The 12,658-nt window shown below is 38.3% G+C and overlaps 1 protein-coding gene across 12 annotated transcripts in view; it reads left to right on the top strand.

The window, feature by feature from the left end:
* Positions 1–12,658, top strand: part of ADGRL2 (adhesion G protein-coupled receptor L2) — a 595,411-nt gene that overhangs the window by 229,779 nt on the left and 352,974 nt on the right. For 7 of the 12 annotated variants that reach the window (XM_070267450.1, XM_070267441.1, XM_070267424.1 and 4 more), the window contains one exon: positions 2,721–2,824. The exons of 3 other annotated variants lie outside the window; for them this stretch is intronic. The gene's annotated coding sequence lies outside the window, so the exon portion shown is untranslated. Of the gene's footprint in view, positions 1–2,720; positions 2,825–7,785; positions 7,864–12,658 lie in introns of all 12 variants that reach the window. 2 more of the 12 variants (XM_070267443.1, XM_070267427.1) reach the window with 1 other exon arrangement.

The raw sequence follows: 12,658 nt of genomic DNA, 5'->3' as shown, positions 1-12,658 counted from the left end.
AGAAATAAGACAAGCATCCGGTACACAAGGTGTAATGTAAATGGTGCAGGAACATTATGGGTCTGTGTACCAAGTGGATTGGAGAGAATGCACTAAATCTTTCTCGGAATCCTGTGCTCATTGACCCACAGCTGGTGACTGCTATTTTTGCCTGGTCTAACAAGGCTAGTTCATTGCTATGGTCATAATTCCGAACTTCTATATTCTGTTACAGAAGTTGCTCTTATCTATAGGTTAATATGTTTGAGATAAATAAGAGAAGGTATCTGTCATATCATTCATGAATCTTTGCTAATATAAATAAGTTTGGATTTATATCAAGTGGCATTTGAATGCGGTCCTTCTGTTGTCTAATTTATCACCTTTCGAACATTTTCTTTAACACCTCCATTAGAACGTCTGTGAAGGCAATGAAACCTAGCTACCAAACTAAAGGCAGAATGCAACAAGTTCTAAAACAACAAGAACGATAACACAAAGAATTCTTTTGAGCAAAACGACAAACTAACAACAACAATAAACAAAAAGCAAACCCCACCTGTTTTTACGATGAAAAGCAAACAGCATTTGATTCAGTAAAGAAGCAATAATTGCTTAACTAGCCAAAGAGATACAGCTCATTATTTTTCTATTACTCATTTATGTAGTTTTCCCCCCTGAAGCACACGCATAATTCGGGTCTTTAAAAATATGATTTACATATGGCACTTGAGGAGCAAAATTTTGGAAAATCATAAAGTGTTCTTTCCTGTAAAAGCAATGTCCTTTCTTGTTAATGCTGAGGATGCTTTTCCCAAAGCTCTCCTTTTCTGCGCAAGACAGTGTAGCCACTAATGAGGAGAATACGGCAAGTACCTCTGTTGAATGTTTTCCTTTGTTTATCTACAGAGAGTTCATTCTGCAATAGGAAGAATCCCTTAGTATGGATGAGTCTAAAAGTGCTCAAATTCTGCCAAGAGCAAAGTTATAAAGCTTTGTGTACCCACAGTTTAAATTAATCTAAATAAGGCCAAAGGAACTCTATCATCTCAAACAACATCAACCACATTGCTTCCATTGTCTCTGTTTACAAAATACATTCTGGCTTATTTCCATGGATCCCGTTTCCAGTTACAGGCTCTCTGGTTGGCAATACTAGAAGATGTGCATGTATAGTGACAAACTCCGACACTGGCACTTGCCGTTTATTAAAGGTATATGATGTTTTTCAGCCTGTTTGGAGTTTCCAGAGTAGTTCCAGATAGTGGCAATCAGTCCTTGAAAACGACTCTACGTCCAATAGTAAAGAGCACTTTCAGATGGATTTTTTTAAAAGAGAGCATTAATTCAGAATATAAATTAAGAAAATAATGTTTACTGGTGAAAAAGTACAAACTTACCCACACATTTTGGTTTCATGTATAAAACATAAATAGCATATGAACTCTGCCTTGTGTCCTCAGAGAGAGCTGCAGCTTTTTTTTTCCTTCTGAAGAGTGTTCAAAATATGCTATTTTAAACACAATAATTCATAAATAAAATACAGTGCTTGCCAAAATTATTTTTTCACCCGTATACGTAGGGCCTTTAGGCACTGTTCTGAACTCTGATTTTCTCCTGAGATACAATTTAAGAGCTTAAAAAATGTCTTTAAAAGACTTCCTGTGAAATATGCAGGCTTTTTTTTTTTTTAAATTTGTGTTTCTATATGGCCAAATTGCTCTGTTGTTATAAATACTGTATGTAAAATTACCAGATTGCCTGGCATTCCATTTTTACAGGGGATACTGCATCATTAAGCATTGAAAGAATATAATATAACTATTCAAACTGCTTAAAATATTTTGTAACCATAAATTATTATCCAAAAATATTTTTCAAGTAGATAAAAAGAGTTGTCAATTCTGCATAGTGAATGCCTCATAAGGGGCTCGTTTGTGGTTGAAAACTGAATAAAAGCAGTAAATTAAGACCAGACTTAACCATAGAGAAACTGTAATCCACTGCAGATTTCCTTGGTGAATGAAGTATTGTTATGTGGATTTATCCTTCTTGCTTGTGCAGTTAACCAGTCACATCTGTGGCCAAAGCGCTGTCTGTGCTCACAGACAACGCGGGTTCACTAACCCCAAGGAGGTAAGCCCACGCTGGTTTACATTGTATTGATAAGTGCAAAATAAACTTCACAACTGTTTCACAGGGGCTGCCTGTGAAAGGGCAGATAGGATATTGAAACTGAACTATTGTTAAGGGTGGAGAGGAGTGTCACAGAAGGAGCAGGCTCTTGAGAAACTGCAGGCGACATTGGGTGTTTGGTTTTCTAATAGGCATGATGTTAGCAAGGGGGGCTGTGATGAAGCCCTGTGGAAGGTGGTGTGAAAGAAGGACAGGAGCATCTGGGGTTTCCGAACGCAGTCAGAGCTGAGGACGGACGGAAATATGGTATATGTTAAAGAGCATCACTCATCATAAATATTCAATTTCAAGAATTTAAATAGTTTACAGACATAGAAGCCCTTGATGATTATTTTATCCAGCATTGTTGATTTTCCTCTGTTGTTCATCGGCAGCCGCCATAATTAATGAATAAGACCCTGGAAGGCTTGACAATGAGTCGCTTTAGTCTTAAGTCTGTGGATTTTTCTTTGTGATTACATGCCATAAAATAACTGATTTGCCTTTTTGTAAATGAAATGAAAGGGAGGCAAATAAGTCATATCTCTGATTTTTTTTTCTTTTAGAGCCTAATGTTTCCAAACAACATCACTTTTGATTTCTCTGATGAAGGCTTATGGCTACCCCTCATGCTTTACAAAATATACCAAGTCAAAGCCGAAAAGAAACCGTAAGTGAACATTATTTCAAGACAGTTATTTTTCATTATTTTGGAAAAATTTATCAGATTTCCCTGTAATTCATTGCAATATGTTCACTTTGTGAGTGATATGGGAAAAGAATAGAAAAAGAGAACATACAAGTGAAAAATGCCTTTCTTTTTCTATGGAGGGTTGAGATTTAAAAGTTGTAAGAGTCCCACACCTTTCTACAAGAGTATTTTTACAAGCAAGGTCAGCTTTGCAAGAAAAGAGTTTATTCTTGAACATAAGCAGGCATTTGTACATTATTGGTACAGTAAAATGTGTGTAAAGTATAGATATACTGGCCTGTTCCAGTATTTGAATCCTTCAGATCAAGAAATTTTTCTTGGAATTTTTCAAACTTGGAGTATTGCTTTTCCCTAAGATGGAAGATATTTAAGCTAATGAAACCTATTTCAGATTCAGCAGCTCCACTAAAGTGTAAATAGGTTATCTGCTCACGAAAAAGCCTTCGCGACTTGCAGCAATGTGGGTCTCCTAACATGAGTAAAGAGATCCCAGAAAACATCAGTTCTTCCAAATATGTGCTAGATTGGATTTGATTCCTGAAGAAGAAAGTTTGTAATTACCATCTCTACTTAATTAAAGAAAACCACAACTTGATTATACCCATTACACCTTTACAAAGGTGTCTGTTTCTGAGGAAAGCACAATCTGAAAATCTCTATCATTACATGAAGTATCTATATATTCCATCAAAACTTCTGGAGTTCCACAAGCTTTTTCTTCCAGTTGGTGAAAAGGGGTACCATGCTGATTGCAGGTAGGTTTAGTTCAAATTGCCTGTAAATATTGTATAAGCACCTGCACCTAAAGACAATGTTTTTCTTATTATTTAAATCCCACCCCCACACTCCCACAGTACACACACACACTCCTTGTAAATTAAGGGGAGGAAACTTCAGTAGAAACTGCTATTAGCAATAAATTACTCTTTGGTGCTTTGCAGTTATATTTTCTAAAACGTTTTCAGATTGATCAAAATAACAATTTACTGTTACATTTTTCTGTGACTTCTGTGTATTGCAACAATTTAATAAAGTAATAGAACTTCCCCTTAAAAGAACAAGTGCTCATTATCACTTGTAATTCCATGTTGTGTGGTGCGTCCAGTGTTGTGAAAAGGTTATGGATCTACTCACTGTAACATCAAAAGTGTAAAGGTGATGGGTGAGATTCCCTTTGTTGCAAGTGCCGAGAAATAATCATTTAAAGGTCAGTTGCACTCAAAAAAAGAACATTTGTTTAATAAGTAACTCATTTTAGGATATGCTGCACTTTTAAAGGTTACAGAGTAGACCAATTTGCCAGTGATGTCAGCAAAAAGTACTATTAAAGTCATTGGTCCTATTAAAACAATCCTTCATAAAACTCAGATTGTATGCCTTCTCACACAGCCCAGCACACATCAAAACAGCGAGCAAACCGTTTATAGGGTGACTTAAGGAGACATTGCCTTGTGCACATTACCTGAAGTGTTCAGCTCCTCTTAAAAGCAACAGTGGAGTGTTAGGCAGGAAAATATGTTAGTACACACCCACATACACACCATCCCACAGCTGATTCATTCTATTTTGCTTCATTCTTTCAGTTTTACTAATTTCTAAGAACATACCCATGTGTCTTAGGTTATACGATTTCTCACTGGATGGTACACCAACAACTGTCGTGCTAGAAACTCTTTCATAAATGAACTAATTATTGATTCAGCTATCTATATAGACGAACAACTATTTTTTTCTGTTCTTTGCTATTCTAAGACAAACTTCCCTCCGCTGCTCTTCCCCCAAAAAGCCAAAGAGAATTTGGTTTGGCAATAAAATGGAATACTAATTTGATATACAGACCAAAGAGAAGTAACGATAATTGTAATATAAGCAAACATTTTTTAATACCAGAAGGGGTTTTTTTCCCAAGATCTGAATAAAGGTGGTGGTTTATTTAATATAACTTTGTATTATTAAAAAATGTGTCTTTGGGGAACTGATGCTCAACACATAAAAGTTCTTTTGTTGTTTTTACATTTAGCATTCTGGAAGCAGTGTTTTAAACTGGCAATAATTTTTTCTAGAAGGTTAGCTCTTGGCTTGAGATGAGTAAATAAATGGAATAACTTCAAGAGAAACCTCTGCAGAAAGCAGGCCCTCTGAAAACTTGATTGTTTAAGATTTGCATTTACTTTTTCGCTCTTTACAAAGGTTGCAAAGCTTCCCAGTTGCGACATTTGGTTGGTGATAAACAGTGAATTCTCAGATTTTTATAAGGAGTTGACTTTTAACACACACTGAATAAGAAATTTAATTACAGGTTAAAACAATACATTTTCATGCAAACTTCTAAGATTCATTATTTAGATTAAAGGAACTAGAAAGCTTATAACTCTTACCCTATGGTAAAGTAAGAACCGTCTGTATGGACACAAGATATGTGCAATTAGAAGAAAATACGACACTCTTATTTCAAGCAATTTAGCTAAGAATCAAGTTATTCCCTTAATTTGCCTTGCTTTTCATTTGAAAGAGGCAAAATCTATTTCCTGGGCAATTTTGCAGAGCAAAGATATTAATACTTTGGGGTTTAATTGTATCCTGTGTTTAAATACACTGTGGGTGAAACCCCAGACCTCTGCTTAATTGCTGTGAGAAACTAGCCTGATTTCTCTGAGATTAGGCACACGCTTATGTATACTTTGACCTAAGAGTGCCTCCTTCGGAATTAATCTTCTAAGGTAGAGAGATTTGCTTTTCTATGTGCAGCAGGGCCATTCGTGACAAACGGGGCCTAATAAACTAACCTCACCCCCAACACCTCGCTTTTGCTGTCAACGTTTTTCTTCATCTATTCATTTCACACATCTCTTGTCCGGTGGCTTATTAGCAAAACCCTAAACTGGGCAAGAGGAATAATTTTAATGGTATTTTTTCAATTAGAGGACTTTGAACTTTAAATCAAAATACTTCAGAAATAAAACTGTAAAGAAAACTTTCATTTTTGCTAATGAAACAAATTGTTCTAAAGCAACCCCATTTAAGTAAATACTGTGGCCCTGTGAAAAGACAAACAATTCATATTTACTTAAAATTTTGTTCTGCAGCTGTATTTTGTTGAATTCATCTAATGTATGAAAGCACTTTTTCTTTCCCATCAGCTACATCAGAATTGTTTTTATAAGATGTAACAGAATGTTCTGGTTTTTAAATATTTATATTAATCAAAGTTAGGGCTGTTTATATTTTTTGGCAATAGAGCTTTTCTTTAAAAGTGATGCACTTCCATTTAACTAAACAAAAGTGTTGAAATGGCTTGTCATATCAACCTCAACATAGAACAGTTGGTAATAGAAGTTTTGAAGACAGGAAGAAAGGGCAGCTAGTTTCTCAGCTTCAGGTTAAATACGGATTACCAAAATATGCAATATTGGTAATTTCCAAGATTCAGCTGAGGAAATGTCATTCGTTGCCGCCTATAAACTATAGAGTTACCTGGTTGAAAGGTTTGCATTCAAGTTTCTTGTTCTGTTTTCTTGGGGCATTGGTAAGTCAAGACAAAAAGCTGGCTAAAAAATGACAAACTGCTAAAACTGGGGGGTTACTAAATCTTTTAATTCATGGAAAACATGCTCTAATATTTTATATATTTCTAAACAATCTTAGTAATGAAAAAAAAACACCTTCGTGTTACTTACCTGCAATCTTCTATATTTGTGAGCAAAAATAGCTCAAACTAAAGCTTTTTTGAGGTCAAACCTCCAGCTGTTGTTATTACCATAAGCTTTGGGTGGCTAATAAGGAACATTGTGGTCTATCCAGACTTTCATAAGGGAAATGGAATCTTCACTAAAGACATTTAAAGAGCAAGCCAACCTTGATGAAATTCATTCATAATTAAACATAATTCTTTCGTAGTTTGAACAATCCCAAACATTCTGGAAGCTTAATAAGAAGCAGCTTGGAGTAGATCAGTCCATTGGGAATTGTGTTGTTGTTGTTGTTTTCATTTGTTAGTTCAAATTGTACTGATTCACTTCTGTGAGAAATCATCCTAAACAGGAAGAGTGGGAGCAGAGCATGCCGGCCCTAACATGGAAGCTATAAATGCTTTGCTTTCAGGGAATGGTAAGCACCTATCAAACAAACAGGAAGTATTATTATGCATTGCAGGCAGAAAGGCTAAAGGTCTCCTGTTCGAACTTTTGGCCCTTCCTGAATCCCTGATCCTTCGTTATTTTGTTGAACTCGATGTAAGTCTTGACCAGTAGCTGACTCTGAGAAAACACTTCCTGACATCATTTTCAAAGGTGATGTGGGATTATTATGCCCGCCTTTTCATTTGGGGTTGAGGATGTAAAATCTGACAGTGGTTCCTGGTTAATACTTCAGACGGTCTTCTAATTGCCAGGTCAGGCTAATTCGTTCCTTTGGCCTTTAGCTTTACTGCTTCATTTTCAAACATTGGTTAAAATAATCAATGCGCGTGCACACACATACACTCACCAACACACAAACATTTAAAGGGGCAAAAATATGCTATCGCAGAACAGGCAGAAGAGTCTTTTTAATTACCTCATTCATAATATAAAGTGGTGAGGGGAGAGCAAAAGAGGTCAGGGTATAATAAATATAAAATTCAAATCTCTAAACTAATTTCCTTTTTTTATTGTACCAGCTAAAGCCAGTGAAATAAACATGTATACCATTATGTCACACCATTATGGATTATTATTAATATCTTGTTTCCAATTTTATGCAATTTTGGAATAATCCAAATCTATGCATTCGCCTGGGTAGGGGGTTTTGCTCGAGGTAATTGACATTATATAGTCCAAAGCACAGAAAGAAGAAAACATATCTATAATCTTTACCCATTTCCAAACAGAGGGGGATAATCGGACCAATTCTTCTATTGTGTGCCCTCCCTTTTCATGCAGGGTTTCCTTTGAAGTCAGAGGGAGCTGGAGGAGCCGGGGCTGAGAATGTGGCTGGAGGAAAAGAATGAATATTATCAGGTCAGATTCTCATAACCAGGTTTTATGCCACATTAACCATTGAATTTCCTATAATGCAAAGCCTTTTATGATCATTTTTACCTTCTGGTTTATTCCAAGCTCACTAATACAATTTCTAATAATATACTGGGGGTTTTTCTTAAGTATATTTATTTGAAAAGCTAGATCCACAACCCAGGCCCTCAAAAATATAAAGAAACAATTTTTTTTAAGAAAACGCTGATAACTGAAAAAACATCATTTTCTGATTATTTGGAAGTCTAGATGAATTAAAAACACTGGCCAATTAAACTGGCTTTGGAGTGACTACAAGGCAGAGAAGGTATGAAGTGGATGGGGGGCTTGGCACTTGGAAAGCAGTTTTCTCCGTTCTCCCTTGCTTGTTACCACCTTCAAGGAGAGATGTAATGTACACTTGCATTTATGTTGCCTAGCTAAATTTCAGGTTTGCTATTGCCATTTGGAAGTTTATTTCTTAGCCCCTGCTTTTTACAAATGACAGGGAGCATGAACTTGCGTAAATGCACAGGAGGTAACCGTATATAAACCCAGATAATGATGGCCTGAAGGTGTGGTCAGTCATTTGATTTAGGTGAACAGACAGTTGTGCAAAGACTCGCTTCAGTATCCATATCTCCAACCAGAGGAAAAGGATTGAAGGCAGGGACTAGAATAGAACTGACCCACTTGTCAGGCTGAGAAGCTGTCTAAGAACCAGCCGAGTTCTTCATTCCGTTAGTGTATATTTTTAAGAATACTATGCTAAGCTATGTGATAATTATTACAGCTACAAAAACAAATCACATGGCCCTTGAAAAACTCAAATTCACGTGGAAGAGAAAGACATGTAAATAAACAATCACAAAAAAATTATGACAAACATCATAACACAGGCATCTACTATGTGCAATAAAAGCAGAGAGAAGGGAGTTATTAATTCTGTCTGGAGGTTGGAAAGAAGTGCTCAGATGGTCAGTAAGAGTTTCACAGAAAAGTTGATAAACAAGCTGTGTTTTAAAGCATAAGCAGAGATTCACAAACAGAAGAGGAAGGAGGGGCCATCCCAAGCAGAAGGAATAGCACGGACTCAAATCAGAGCATGTCTTATTCAGGGAATAAGAAGTTGTTGAGTCTGACTGTAGTGCATGGCTTCCAGGCTGGATGGTATGGGGAAGAGTCTACCAGAATTTGGTTCCAAATTGCAGCCCAACAAACAAAGCCTTGTATGCTACGCTAAAGAGTTGAGACTTCATCCAGGAAACAGCAGAAAGTCCCCAAAGTGTGTAAGCAAGGGAGGAACATGAATTGAATTTTGTTTTAAAAGATAGTTAGCATCAGCAGAGAGGACGCCTTGGAGAGTAACAAGAGTAGAATAATGGTCATCAGATATAGTAAAGTTGAGAATTGAAAATGAATGAGAGACTTTGCTATGGTAATAAATTAAAGAGAGATGGTAAGAGGTAAAATTTTTTTAAAAATTGACAACGTCAATCTATACAATTTCTCATGTGTGCACTATCAGGTTTGGATCAGAGTGATATGGGTGGAAAAAAGATTTTTCCAACATAATTAATAGTAGCAGATGGTGTCTTAAGTCGGAATTCCTAGAAGTGGGGCCCAAGATGGAAATTCTCCTGAAAATGATTTATTAAGGGAGCTCTCTCAGGAGAATGAGAGCAAGAGAAGCAGAAGAGGCAGAAGAAGAAAGCTAAGCAGGGTGTGGTCTCAGCTGAAAACTGGCTTTAGCTTAGTCCCTTGGGTGGGGGAGGGGCTCTGGAACATGAATTGCACCCCAGGGTTAACTCTTCTGATCCCCAGGGAAGGTGATTCTCAGCTGAGTTGGCACTGTTCAACAGAGGGTTAAACTTTGGGAAGGGTGCAGACATGAGCTGTTAGCGTCCAAATACTCAGAGCAGCTGTGGGTGAAGAAGCACCATCACCAAGTACTGTAGTCCCCCCCTTGCACTGCTCAGACCCACCTGCTTCTTACATTAAGTTTCCTCCTTCCAGGCACAGTCACTTCAGGATACTGGTTGATCGACATTATCCTGGCTAATGTATGAGAGAAAAGTTAGCAGGAGAAACTGCAGCTTCCTGTGCTACAGTTTTTCCCAAGGCCATGACACAGTTATCATCTCCCTCCTTTATCAAACTTCTAGATGCTCCTCCTCATGGGCTAGTACACCTGCAGTTCGAAGCAGATTGCCTTGAGGGGTAAAACAAATTATCATCTTTAAGGCTTCTGAGCATCTGGTTACCAAGCCCTAACCAGGTTGTTGTTGCTGCACTGCCATTACAGTTAAACAAGGCATGGGAATACCAAAATATGTCCCAATGGATCTCCTGAGTGACAAATGCATTGCTCCATGCCTTGAATATCTGGCATCACGGCTGCCTCTTCGTGATAAGCATGTCAGTTTCCCTGCCAATATAGTAACTTTTTTGTGCCATCTAGTTTACCATGACAAGGATCCCAACGGAATCTGGCAACAGCCACAGCTTTAAGTGTACTGAGACTCTTGCTGTATCCCCTGGTGGTAGTTTCCCTTCATTGGGACCCAGGACCTCTAGACTCACAAATCCTGAAGTCAGAGGGATGGGTCACTGGGAGTGATGATGAGTGAAGTCCATCTTATGTCATCTTATGTCCATTCTTTGATTCCTGGACTCACCTATTCTACCTGTTGGGGACAGAGCACCATAAAACATCCGTTAGTTTAAAGTGTACACTATAGTCTGAAAGGTGATACCCACCCTCGCAGGGTGTCATCTTCAAGCTGATGCCTTAGTTGTGCCACAGTGTGGTAGGACCAGTGAATCACATGGTTCTCTGCCCACTGCCATAACTCCTTTATCATGAAGTGAGTTCCTTATCCCAATTAACATGATGTGACTCATATGGTGCGCAACTATAATGCCCTGCAGAATGTCCGGACAGTCCTGGTCCTTTCAGTTTATATTTTGACTGAGCTGGAGAATTAACACAACACTGAGACAAGACCATGGCCACTGTTTATCCGTATGAATATAAGCTGTTTCTTGATCCTCCTTCTTGATGGGTATTGAAAAAGCACATTTGCCAGAACAATAACTACTTACCTTGTATCTAGTTAACTTGCCCTAGTGCATATGTTACATACAGCATAGCAGCTGCATTGAAACTACAACTTGGTTAAGTTGGCAGTAGTCCACATGATTCATCTAGTTTGGGTATCATCTAGACTGTTGAGTTACATAGGGATAAGATGGGGATCCTCAACTCTGCATCCTTTAAATCTCTGAGAGTGATACTAATCTGTGCAATTTCCCTCAGGATGTGATCGTTGATTTTGGTTTACTAACTTAGTGGAGGAGATAGTTTCAAGGACTTCCACTTGACCTTTGTTAATACAAATCAAATCAAGGAAAGAATGGTAGAATCCTACCAACTCCTAATAGGTCCTTTCCAATAACACATTCAAGGAATAGCTAAATGACCACGAGGTGGGTGTGTGGACCCAGTAGAGCTACCATGAAATGAATCTGGGTCAGGACTCCATTTACTTGCCAATGTTCATATATATGCCTACTCTAACAGGGGACCCATGATAGTGCTATCAGCATCAACTCATACCTTGTATCTAACAGTCCCAGAAAGATCTGAGTATCCCTTTCTCCCCAGTGTACAGTTTCCTGAGTAAATAGCTCTTGTCCTTTTGGGGAAGGACTGGAGAATCCCACACTTGGCATAATGTTGCCATTCCTTTCTCATGGGACCCAGCATCTCCTTCAGTCAGTGGCTCTAGGTCTACGGACTGGCTCAGGTCTGAAGACAGAGCAAGAGATGCAGACTTTCCATTGAGTTACTTGGCCTCAGAGTTTTGCTCATCTATTTTTATCTCTTTTGATTATATACACAAATAATACCCTTGTAGACTGCCCATCTGTCTTGCCCTTACACGAGGTGCCATTTCCATAGATACTTTGGGATGGCCTCCACCCCTACCTACAAAACAGACATTCCAACCTCGCTTCCCTTTGTAATGATTGCATCAACTTCGCTTCTGACAGTTAAGTGCTGCTCTGTACCCTCTATCAATCTGGAATTTTACCATCCTCATTGCCCCACTGTACCCCAGTCCTGTAACAGCATCACGCACTATCCCTGGCCTAAAAGGGACTTATGCTTCTCCACTGTTAGAGTCCCCCTTATCAGAAGATTCCTCAACATACTTATAAATACAATGCTCCAAGCCCTCCTGAGGAACAAAATCAAATATGAATTTTTCAGTCTTATATAATGGGCCCATTTCTGTACACCCATTTTTTTCATCTGTTTTTTCCTTCCTCCACAATATATTGCTTAGAGTGCTGGGATCCCTACTTCATTTCATGTGGGCCATTGCTCTTTCCAAGCAATCAAGGGCTAGCCCAGTCTTACATTATACCTATCACCCAGGGCCTTGCTGGGTGTTAAATTTGGTGTCACAACAAAGTGATCCCATATCAGCAAACTGTCCATATAGCTTTATATTCTGCCCATGTTCAAGAAGGACCCTCAGGATCCACTCTCAGGCCTTCTCTTGGCATACGTGTCAGCCAACTCTTAGCACTCCACTGGTGTATAACTCATCTCCTCACTTAGTAAGCCATTACTTCCCTAGTCAGGACATGCTGAGATACAGCCCAAATTATCAGTCTGACTCCCATGAGGGAAAGTACAGACAGATCCTGAGGATTGTCTTGTAAGAAACCTGCCCTATCTGAGACTTCCGTATAGTCCTCAACAAAGCAGCTCTCTTTTCCAACAAGAGAG

The sequence above is a fragment of the Equus caballus genome, chromosome 5 (genome assembly GCF_041296265.1).
Source record: "Equus caballus isolate H_3958 breed thoroughbred chromosome 5, TB-T2T, whole genome shotgun sequence".
NCBI lineage: Eukaryota > Metazoa > Chordata > Mammalia > Perissodactyla > Equidae > Equus > Equus caballus.
This window is presented reverse-complemented; position numbering and strand designations above follow the sequence as displayed.